This window comes from Trachurus japonicus, chromosome 24, assembly GCF_045865225.1.
Source record: "Trachurus japonicus isolate A0001 chromosome 24, Traja_1.0".
Classification (NCBI taxonomy): domain Eukaryota; kingdom Metazoa; phylum Chordata; class Actinopteri; order Carangiformes; family Carangidae; genus Trachurus; species Trachurus japonicus.
The window spans coordinates 22914365-22927070 of NC_140930.1; the positions used below are offsets into that span (position 1 = coordinate 22914365).

The window sequence follows — 12706 nt, forward strand, 5'->3', positions numbered from 1 at the left end:
TGCGTGCATGTGGGGGTAAAAATGGGAGGGGATGCATATCCTGTAGCTTTGTGTGTGTGTGTGTGTACTTTGTTTACGAGTCTCCTCTGCAACTCTTTCCACTGTCCCGGCTCCACCCCTCTCACCCCCACCGCCATCAACTCCCACCTCCCATCACCTCGCTGCAGAGTTTGTTGTGACGAGCCCAAGCAACTGTTTGAAACAAGATTACAGCAGTTGTACAGGATGTGAAAGAGCTCAGAATAAGTCAGCTAGTCACATAAACCCTCTAATGATATCGGGTACAGTGTTTTGTATTTACATTGCGTAGAGTGACTTTGATTGTCACTTCATTGAAAAATCACAGCGAATCTCTATTGAAAATACAAAATCTGATGCAAAAACAACAACAACTACTACAAAGAAAAAAAGAAAAAAAAGCAGGTGTGAGTTTTGTTGACGTCAGCTCTTCCCTCAAATAACCCTGAGCCGGTGGAGGTGATGAATGGGCCATGAGTCACTCCGGGCCGCTGCCCTGACAGGTGAAGTCTGGGCTGGGGCTTTTTACGAGCTGCAGAGGTGAGAAAAGTTCACCAATGAGACGAGGTGAGGGCCGCAGGCACCGCTGAGCCACGCTAGTAAACTGAGCTTATGCTGCTGCGCTGGTGCTGCGCTAAAACACACTTAAAGGGATAGTTCACCCAAAATTCTAATTTCACTCATTATCTACTCACCCTCATGTCAACTAAGAGCTGTGAGAATTTTCAGAGTCCTCCGTTCCTTCTCTGAGTTTCGGGGCGGTCCGCGCAGCAGTATTTGTCCATATAATGGTTGTGAATGGTGCTCACTTTTCTTCATCCAAAAAGACACACCAAAAAACATCCAAATACCTCCATAGTGCTCGTCTGTAATGTCCCTCTTGTATTGAAGCCCAGACATGAGAGGTATGTGGATGTTTTTTGGTGTGTCTTTTTGGACGAAGAAAGTTGGTATCCATTGACAACCATTATATGGACAAATACTGCTGCGCAGACCCCCCCGTAACTCAGAGAAGGCACGGAGGATTCTCACAGCTCTTAGTTGACATGAGCCTGAGTAGATAATGAGTGAAATTTGAATTTCGGGTGAACTATCCCTTTAAAGGGTAATACCACTATGTTTCAACTTTGTCTATTTCCCATAAATTGTGGCTCTGTGAGTTGTGCTGACTTTACAGTGGCCTCCAGGACAATCAGACCCCCCCCCCCCCATGGCTTTCCAAATAAACATGACTACTCATCATTTCTGTCTGTTGTCTGTATGCAGTTACAGTATGTGTTGATAGGAAACTGAAATGTCTGAGGGAGAGGCTAAATGCAGTGTTAGATTAAGTTGGATGAGTCATTTTACTCATAATCCGGCGATGACATTTGCAAGTTGGTCAGGTTATTGTGTTAGTGTCGTGTGTTTGTGCGCAAGGGATTTTGATTGATTCGCTTTTGATTAAATGCTTTTCCACAGCTTAAAATGTGACGTGTGTGTATCCTGCAGAGCATGGTAGACGCAACGAGTAGAATGCAATGCAGTAGAGTGTATAAAACATTTAAAAAGACATTTTACTCCTCTGTTAATAGATTTAAAAAAGCAAAGACTCTCTAAAGCCTCTGAGTCATGTCGTTTTTATCTCAAACCATGACATCACTCTCTGCATAGCTGTGTTTCCTGGCTGTAAAAAGCGCAGTTTCATATTCTTGCTTTCAGTCAGTGAAAGTGTGTCCCATTTCACTAAATCACTGCAGTAATGGTGGTAAGCTTTTGCACTGTGCGTCTTGACAGTGAAGAGCAGAAAACACCCGGTGTACAGCAGTCCACAAATTGAAAGTAGTTTGACTGAAACCAGTGTGCCATTGCGCTGCCAGGAGCCAGAAGTGGAACTGTTTTGCTTACCAAGCTGAGACAAACCAAAACCCCAAAGCCAGAACAAGACTGTCCAAGTTCTCTGTGGTCGTACATGATTGATGAATTTTCCTGTTTGCCTTAGTAAGCAGCGTGACTCAGACTTTAGGTGTTAAACATATGAGAATGCTGGTGCGGTGACAGAACTGATTCACTTGTTTACGTTTAGCTCAAATACTGAAGGATCAGTGATGCTGAGCCTGTTGAGATGTGGAAAAATGACACTGTCAACTAGATCATACTCTCATATATATATATACACATTGGCCGAGGCACAATGAGCTATATTGAGCCGATGTAAGGCTGCCGGTCGATTAGCTGGCTTTACATCGGAACATAGTGAGCATCGAGCCGGTGCTGCGGGGAAGTGGGGCATCGGTAGGATGGAGGGCAGAGGGAGCAGCTACTCCTGACATGTGGAGCAGCACGCCCAGCCTTCCCTTTACGTCAGAGTCACACTCAAACTAGAGCCTCCCTAAGTGATTCATCCAAAATAGCATTTTAACTCATGTTAAATTATAATTTAGGCAGTTTCTGACCACATAATATTCTACTGTATTGGTCGATTTGGCACTAGAGCCTCACTATGAATGGGCATCATGCAGACTGAAAATAATGAGGATGAAAAGTATTACAATTTCCTTTTTCAGGGGAAGTTGACGATGTGGCCACATCTGTATTATAAACAAAATACCTCATCATCTTCCAATAGGAACCTGAAAGCAGCTTCTTACTATTGGTCATAATAGACTACTGCACACTCAACTGTGGGCTCGTTTTCACTCGTCACCATCGTGATTGATCACTAGTCAAATGTTGAAACGTAATGTCCAATTTGCATCTCTGGCTGTGGGATTGAAGTCATATTTTTGATATTATTGGCAGTTACTGAGTCGGATTTTAAGCCACAGTGTGGAGGAACAGGCTATCAAATTCTTCACTTGCTGACTTTTAATTATAGTGCAAACCATTTGGTCGATTGATATCATATTTTTTACGAAGCATTTGCACATAATTTCCAGTTCCAGTGCCTAGTTATGTCTGTGTAGCCCATTCCAGCTCACGGCAAATCTCTGCTGCAGGATGAGACACAGAATCAAAGTGGTGATAAACCTGAAAATCACATTAAAACTTAATTTTGTGAGAATCTTTAGATGACAGGAATTGGACATACTGTTTGTTCATGTGTTGCAGATGGAAAAAAGCTATTCTATAATAAAAAAAAGACTTGCTTGTCTGGCTTATGAAGACTATCAAACAACATGTTTTTGTAGTGGATGCTTTTGACGGAGTGCACCCAGCCAAACAAGGTGGGATGATGATGGTATAATGATGGGAAACTAGGGCTCATGTCCCAGTGTGATGCTTGAAAGCTATTAAAGCGTGAGCACTTTAGGCCCAGCCCAGACTCTTTGTATTAATGTCTGCAGGATTCTCCACAGTTAGAAGACTTTGCGCCTGATAAAATCCTGAGGGGTGGGGTGTATCGGTGGGGGGTTTAATGCAGTATGTGTGTGGCCATGTTTGTTCCCACCCACCTCAGCAGATTAGCTGCTGAGTTAATGCTTAGCAGAGCAGAATGTCCGGGGTCTGTGCGAGACACGTCCAGCAGTTATGAAAGAAATGAGTCAGACACTCTCTGTTGTTTTTAACACCTGCTGCACGGCCCCAGAAATGCTCCATAATAAAGCTGCTGTGTATGTAAATCAATTTTTATAACTGTAACTGCATGATGCAGAGGTTTTTTGTTAGTTTTTTCATAATGGAAATTTGAAAGCTAACAATAATGAAAGATCAGACATAAACCCAGTATACTCTTTAACATGAAGCTTTTCATGTTTATTTTTGTCATCTGGCCAGTCTGGACCATTATAAATCCACTGAAGGATTAGGCGGCTAAAAATAGCCTCTTATGACAGGGGACTTAGTGCACAGTCTGAACCATAAACAAGCAAATGGCAATCTCTCCACTGGCCCTGTCTGCCAGCATTTCAGGGAGTAATTTGTGGTGTGCAAAGAGGTTGACCTCGGTCAGGAAGCTGCGGCAGGATACAGAAGGGCCATTTAGTCCCGTTCGGAGCCTAAGAGTGGCCCTCTCGCAGGGCCGTAGCCACCGCGTGGCAGCTGCACGGCCACAGGCGAGCTAAAACGCTTAGGACGCTCAGGCGGAGATGTGCATCAATCATGCCTTCCAAGAACTGTGTGCCACTAGAAAAGCCAGTGTCCTCCCGCAGACCGACAACCAGCGTGCCGTTTCAGCCGGTGCTGTCTGTCGTCTGCAAATAGCAGCAGCTTGCGTCTGGGTTTTTCTTCCCCCAGAGGTTTTCACAGGGCTGGTCTGAATAGAAGGCAGGTTTCCTCTGTCAGAAAGTGTGTGAGAGAGGCAGAGGAGATTTACTCATTTATTCCTTAGGTATCAAATGACAAGGCATTCTTAGATCTGATGGTATGCAACCTATAAAGTGTCAAGAGTTAGATTCTCAGCTCTGTGTTTTGCATTTATGCATTCGTTTCGACTGTGGGTGCAACTTTCAGTTATGCGCCTACTTCGGGTTTGTTCACACTACCGTTCTTTTTACCATGTGGGAGATTCTGTAGGAAGTGTCAGAAATTCTCAAAATCATAACGGCAATGATGATATTAGAATATTATTTGTAGGTTTGTCACCACCACAAGGAAGGCAGCACTTTTGCATTATACATTCAAGCATTTCATGAATTGATAATGTGAAGAATATTGACTAGTGCACCTTATAGGGCGAACAGAACACCTCAGTGAGGCTGACTCTGACAGTGACTGGTGGGAAAAATCCTTCCTTATCTTCAAATAAATCATTTGTGTATGAGTAACATTAATTCCCCTTTGATGATGACTGGTGGTGAATAAAGCAGAGAGTGAAAATTTCCCTCAGTCAGAGGGGAAGAAAAGGGAAAAGGAAATTCACACACATGAAAAAAGGCTTCTGTCGCATCAACATATTCTTCTTTTAATACAGGTTTGGTTATCTTACTTTATAAGGAGACGGGAGAGGAACATTAAATCCATAATGACTCCAACAAATGACAGCACAGGCACAAGCTGCAGAGTCACTGTAAAGCCCAGACCGCAGCGAGGGATGAGTAACCTTTAATCTTTATTTTAAATTGAATATTTAACAGCGAGTGTACGTGTAAGCGTTTCTCCTTAAGTGACTGTCTGTCCTCTCGAGTTGAGGCTCATTTCGTGAGTGTGACAAAACATAAATCACATCAGAGGAGGTTCGATACGTGAAAACAAATAGCCTGGCTCTGACTGGCTGTGTGCTGCCTATAGATATGGCGCTTTCAGCTGATTATTGGATTAGGCATTTCCAGCCGTGATGGAAAAATCAATCACGCGTCGCTCAGAAAAATGTCAGTCAGTATATACCATGGTGTCTGCAATGTGCTGAGCTGTGTGTGTGTGTGTGTGTGTGCATACAGAGTTGGTGTGAGCTCAGGTTTCTAACAGTGACTCGTCCACGAGCACCTGCCTTCTTTTGCACCGGCCGCTCCCTCTCCTTGAACTTGTTTCAACTCTGAGGTTTAATCAAAAACAAATCAATAGCTCCAGAGATAAATATTGATCGCAAGAGCCAAGACTGTATAAGCAAGTTGTTTGACCAGTGCTCTGCACAGGAGGGTCTGTATGGGCTGCAGGGTGTAAATGTCTACTATGGACAATTAACCAGTAAAGAACTCCAGGAACCAATGAATAGTCCTTGAATAACTCCTGACCTATTTCTGAATAAATCCTGAAAGGAATTTCCAAATCAGCACAGTGGAAAAATGGAAAAAATGCTGTCAGACATGTTTCTACTGGAATTTCACAGTCAGACATGTGGTTTGACCAATGAAATGTGGCTTGTCCAACCAAGTCCAAAGATTATTTAGTTGCAAAGTGAATGGCAGGAAACAGAAACAGGAAAGTTTTATTTCCAGAAGCACAAAGAGAAAAGAATACCACCCATCGCTGATTTAGCAGAGATTCCAATGCTGACCAGCTTTGTGAAAGACAGTGAATGTAACACAGAGACGTGCACAATACTTGCATTAATTTGTCACATTTTGGCATCACTACTACTTTTATTTAGTTCTATTTCATTTTAGTTAGTTGTCTTTTTTTACTAAAGTTTCTTTCTGCATAACAAGTCGAAACCATGTTCCAAAAAAAAATCTCAAACTATTCTGAAAGTATTAATACATGTAACCAAGCATCATGTGCTGTTTAATCAGCTGCATTTTAAAGCACTGCTGGGCTAGTGTGAATATTCAGGTTGCAACACTGTGTTTAACAGATGATTGCAACGGCTGCATGACACAGCTGGAACACCCCAGTCAAAATAAATCATAGGTGGGGATCCAAACACACAGTAATTACATAGTGAGAGCTGTATGAGTGAGAACTCTGTTTTTACAGCCTACCTATGACAGAAAAATAGGCTGAGATGTTGGAAAAAAGTTGAGTCATAGGTTGTGCAATTAAAAACAGAAAAGAAATGCAGCGTCACAGCATCACAGACACAAAAACACCATGCAGCTCAGGGAACTTCACAGTGGCTTTCTCCAATCTGCCACATTTATGAGCTGATATTTTAATAAAACCAAACAACGTCTGACACACGGCTTCCTCCTCCGCGCAAATATATTTCCACCGTGCAGTTTAGACGTGCAAAGGGGTCTAATCAATAAGCACCACTTTCTCTTCTCTGTTTGAGTCATCAAGACTGCCCCAGAAGCCACCAAACCACACGCTGTCACATCTGCGCACATTTGAAACCTGTAACCTTTCATTCTGTGCCCTTGCTCTGGATTTGAGGCAATCCGGTTTTTCTGTTGACGTACTTTGACAGCTGTTACTGACCTATCATGCACTTTCTGATGTCATACTTAACAGCAGCTAATGTGAGATATACTGTATTGATTGTAAATCCGGTCTGTCAGGGGAGCTTATGGTTTACAGTGATTTACACAACTCTCAGTGTACAGTAAGTGGCACTTTTATTATAGATCCTCTATAATTTAGATCTGTTTGAAATGTGGATCTGTAAGATATATTTGTGATTTTAAGAACCAATAACCATCTCTATATAGTTTTACAAGCTTTAGTGAGTCAGTGAGCCGATCAGAAGAGAGGAGTCTCTCTTTTTGCTGACAAGTCAGATCTGAGTGATCTGATAAAAAATAGAGCAGATTTGAGGTAAATACTTATAAACCAAATCCTGCAAAGATAAATAGTGGTCGAGGTGGGCGGGGCTTAAAGCAGTGACTTATTTGTTGTGACATCACAAAGTTACAGCAGTCCTGACGGCTTGTTTTAAGGCTCAGCTCGTAAATACAGGCTGTGATAATTTCACAGTATTGATATAAACTAGAGCTGCTTTATTATCAAAAGCGACATGGACATCTAGTTGTGGGACCTTTAATGGCAGCAGACACTTGAAGAGGCAGTTGAGGTGAGTGACCAGTGTACAAGGTGTAAAACTGTCACACCAAAAACCTGACCTTTGCATCTACAGTGGTGTGGTTTAGGCAGCAGAAACACTTTGGTTTAGGTTAGAGAAAGCTTGTGCTCAATGTAAATGAGGGGTTTTCTCCATTAAACCAGACCACAGTCTTAACCTAAACATAACCAAATGCTGCAAGTGACTAAACAGAAGCATAAGTAAAAGTTTTGAATATTAGATACTATAAAACATGCAGTATTCACTGCTCCAGTTTACTGTATAGAAAGATCTTATTGAACCAACTCATTAATGATTTGCTTCAGGTGAAACTTGCAGCTTTTTCTCCATGAGTTAAACCGTCATCAGGGACAAGTGGAGGCAGTTCAAGCAACTGTGTGTGCACGCTGATACATCATATCGTAATACATAACCAGTCAATGCACTAGAATCAATATCATAGTGCGCTCTCCATCAGATGAGTTATTTGCCACTCTTCAGAAGAGAGGCCAGTCACAGTGTAGAATGTGAGTTCATCTGGGTTACTACTGAGGGTGATGTGAGTCAGTGTTGACAAGCAGCAGCAGCAGCAGCCAGGGACACCTGCAGGACCAGGACCAGGATGAGAGAGAGAGTTTAGTGTTGTGGTTCATTGATAAATGATACGCTTTATCAAAGAGGAAGGTTTCAAGTGTAATATTAAAGGGATAGTTTGCTCAAAATTGAAATTTCACTCATTATCTACTCACCCTCATGTCAACTAAGGGCTGGGAGAAGTTTCAGAGTCCTCCGTGTCTTCTCTGAGTTACAGCAGGGCTCCGTGCAGCACTGCATGTCCATATGTGACCCGCTCTGGCGAAATGAGTCGGAAGTCGCAACGTTCTATTTTTATATAATGAGCTGATAACGTGGAAAATCAATAAAAACTCAAAAAAAATTTCTTTTGCTAATTTCAAAGAAATGACATTCAAAAACAATCTCCCAAAGTTTCATAGTCCAGATAATTGAGGAAAGGCACGTAAATGACGATTAAAGTTGACTTACAACTTTTAACCCTCTAGAGAGGAGCACAACATGAGGCTAAATAACTTCTGAACCTGATAGGGACGAGCTGTAAACTGCATCTGAATCGTCAGATTCTCCGCTTTCCGAGGGTCCTTGAATGGTGCATTTATGACAACAAGGGTAGCCACGTGAAATCACGTAGTACGGGGCCAGATGCTCAGCTGAGTGGTAGCAGCGATGCTAAACCGAGCGTAGCATCGATGCTAAACCGAACGTAGCATGCTAACGCTTGCAGATGTTTTACAAAACATGAATTATCTTCTGAACCGTTTATGATAGAGACGAGCTGTAAACAGCATCTGAATAGTTACATTCTGCTTTCCGAGGGTCATTGAACGGTGCCTCTACAAGGTACGTGTAATCACATGGTACTGAACAGACGCCAGATTCACGGAAGGCTTTAAATCAGAGACGTTCTAAATTGTTTGAACGCATTTTTCTCAGGTTTTCAATCGAAAGCAGTGAGTGGAAGACCATCATTAAAATCGCCATATCTTAAAAACTATCCAATGTATGACTTTGACTAGGGTATCATTTTAAAGCTTATTTTCTCCTCTTTCCATTGATACCAAAATCTCAATTTTGAAATTTGGGTCACTGCGACTCATTTTGCTGGATCAGGTCACATATGACGGTAGCGAACGGACACCACTTTTCTTCGTCCAAAAAGACACACCAAAAAACATCCAAATACCTCCATACTGCTCGTCTGTAATGTCTCTCTTGTATTGAAGCCCCGACATGAGAAATTGTTCTGAAAAAAATTAAATAAGTCTATGTTTTAAGCTTGTTTGTAGCAGAAGCTCCCAGTGTTGCTCTGCCGGAATCTCGAGCGATTTGTGGAGCCGTGAACTGGGGACACAGGAAGAGCAGTGAAATGATACACTGGGAGCTTCCGCTACAAACAAGCTTAAAACATAGACTTATTTCATTTTTATCGGAACAATTTCTCATGTCGGGGCTTCAATACAAGAGGGACATTACAGACGAGCAGTATGGAGGTATTTGGATGTTTTTTGGTGTGTTGAGCTCCGTTCGCAACCGTCATATGGACATGCAGTGCTGCACGGAGCCCTAATGTAACTCAGAGAAGCCACGGAGGACTCTGAAACTTCTCCCAGCCCTTAGTCCACATGAGGGGGAGGAGATAATGAGTGAAATTTCAATTTTGAGTGAACTATCCCTTTAAATGTAGAGCTAGTGTCTGCCTCTCTGGGCGCTATGTATGTGTCGGCCACGCAGTCCGGCCCACCTTCCTTGTTTGTGTGTGTGTGTGTGTGTGTGTGTGTGTGTGTGTGTGTGTGTGTGTGTGTGTGTGTGTGTGCTTATATTTATCCCCTCACATCACTTCCCTAATTAGCCTCCTCTCTCTATGTGGCGACTGTTGCTGCCAGTGGGTCATCAAACCTGGTACGGCTGTTCTCTGGCGCGGTAATGTGAGTGAGCTTCCAGCCCCGGCCTCAAGTGTTGGAACATGTGAATGTGTTGCTGCCCCCTCTCCCTCCCCCCCTCCCCCCTCACACTGGCATCACCACAGACGGAGTAAAACTGACAGCAGCGGCTGTTCAGCAGATCCCTGGACATGCCCAAGTGACGTGTGGGGTTTTTAATGTAACCTGCCTGATCACCTCAGAAGCCACGGAAGATGGAAGTCAGCAAGATACAGTGGACACACTCTGTTAACACTCAAACTGATTTATTTGGAGTTTCCGTGGAGGGATTAGGTCCTCCTGTGCAACAAAGATCAGCTTACATTCTGCATCTGAAACTTCAGCAAAATCACTACTGTAGGGTGTTATAGTAGATACAAGTTTTTTTCTTTTTCTTACCTCTTCTTCTCAATTTTTTAACCATATCTTCTTGCACCCAATCAGAGCAGCATTAAGCTTCTGCCAGCAGGTCAAATGCAATATGGAACAGGGTGAATGGTCTTGGGATTCTTTCAGATTAGATTTAGGGATTCACATTGTTGGTCACATGTTTGTAGGAAAGCTGTTTTCATGCTCCTTCTGTTGATAAAGAGATTTTGATCTCAGTCAGACTTTTACCTGCTTAATTTAAGATGATTTGTGCAACTTCTGAGTGCCACCATGGATTTCCAAATGATCTGGGATTTCTCAGCTGGAAGAACTGCAGAGTAGACCTGCCTGATATTTGATCAAAATGTAATATTGTGATATTTCCCTGTATTCATCAATACACGCATGCAATATTTTCTGCACATTTTGTACAGGCTGCCCTGATCCTCATTTCACGGTTTTACTGCTTATTGGCAAGAATCACACCAGTATTAATACCTGCGCTAATACTATATTTGGGCTCAGAGTGCAGAATGCATTATAAAAGACAAAAGCATGTACGGAACAGCTTGCTTATGATCTTTCACAGCAGCTACAAATCTTAAGACAAAACCTGCGAACAGCACATAAAGAAATAAACTAGAGAGAATCAGTTGATGTGTATCAGCGTGGCGCGGGGTCCAGCTCCAGACCCTGAGCTCTCCGGCCCACCTGCTGGATGTGATCTGGACTGGTGGAGGAGGGGGTTTTACAACCAGTCTCAGCAGTAGATGTTGTCTTTCATCTTCATCGTGGCCCAGGCTCTGCTGCCTTTTGATCTGAGCTGGATATTTATACCATTGCTCCAGATTTGAACATATATATATATATGCATGTTGCTGCAACAACAACAAACGCACTTGTGTGTGTATTCTTAAAACTTGAGATGTCACACATACAAGAACTGGGTGTGAAAAAAAGAAGCAGCTTTTCTTTGCCATATCAACAGACTTGCACTCGCCCATACACACATGATCAAATGCACACACATACACACACACACACAAACACAAGCTCTTGGCTTTGCACACACACCCACACACACACACACACATGCATACAAACGTGGCTTTTGAAGGCTTTGACGTGGGCGATGCCTCAGTGTCAAACTCTTTCCTGTGGAGAGACTTTCCACTTGATTTTTTTTCCATGAGTGCTCTGAGTGTGAGCTTTTTTTTTTTGTCAGAATGACGGTTACTTTTTTTTTAAACGCATGCATTCAATCTCTTGTTTCAGATCCACGGCTCCCACCTCATTCCTACCCACCCACCCGCTGCCCTACTCCTCACTCCATCCACATCCACCGGGGCCCCCATTAATAATTCAGCACATAATCCAGTCTTGGTCACACTCATTGCTAGCAGCTCCCTGGCCTGTCCATCACTGGCTTAATTAGCACAAAATCTTCTTCCCCTTCTTCCCTATAGCCGCTCCACTTATCCCAATCCAATCCCTCAAAGTCCACTTTCCGTCTTGGCAGTGATGGTTTCTCGGGTGGTTTTCTTTTTCCCATCATCAGGTGGTTTCGTTCTCAACTTGCAGACACCTCAGTCTGCAGACACAAGACATTGTTTCTTTGTTGATTCAGCCAATTGCACAGGAAGAGGTTTAGACAAACACAATATTGTGTGTGCAGGTGTACTTTGTAAGTGTGAATGCAACAAGTGTGTCTGCTAGATTGTGTAGTTAGTTGCTCTTTGTGATGACTTGTGCAGTAACGTCATATTTACATAAAAGTCCCACTTGGCGTCACCTCTAAAGGTCAGTACAGTAGTTCCCACATTTTGATCACTGCATTCAGCATCTGCACCAAATGTTGAAGTATCTGACGCTTGGTGTTTAAGAGCAAGAAACAATGTAGTTTTACATCTTCTCTCTCAGGCTCTAGTAACAACCGATCGGTCAGCCAATCAGAAGAGAGGAGGCTCTTATCCTCTCCTCTAAATAGCTGTCTTGTGTTTTCTGCACGAGCGCATGAAGATATTGCAGATTTCAGTTAAACGGAGAAGTTAAATCCTGCAAAGGTTGCATTTTCAATTTCAATTTCAAAAAACGTTATTTATCCCCGAGGGGCAATTCAAGAGATGGTGGGTCCAGGTGGGCGGGGCTTGGGTTATAGCTGATAGGGGTGACTGCTGTGACATCACAACGTTTCATCAGTCCTGACAGCTGGTTTTAAAGCTCAGCGTCTGAATCCAGGCTGTGTGCATTCCTCTGTGGACCGAGGCTTTTCTACTTTTCACAGCGTTAATATAGAACCCAGACCTGCTGTGTAATCAAAGAACACATGGGCATCTGCCTTTGTACTATCAAGATCTTTAAGCCGTGCCAAATGAAAACTAAAGTGCATCTGAGTCATAGTGAGTCACACCAAAATGTTGCTACGATTGAACTTCAAATGCTCTAATAGCAAAGATATTTGTCCTGC

General features: G+C 42.9%; 1 protein-coding gene across 1 annotated transcript in view; it reads left to right on the forward strand.

Annotated features, from left to right (window-relative positions):
• bach2b (BACH transcriptional regulator 2b) overlaps positions 1-12706 on the forward strand; it is a 101179-nt gene that overhangs the window by 39962 nt on the left and 48511 nt on the right. The window lies entirely within an intron of this gene.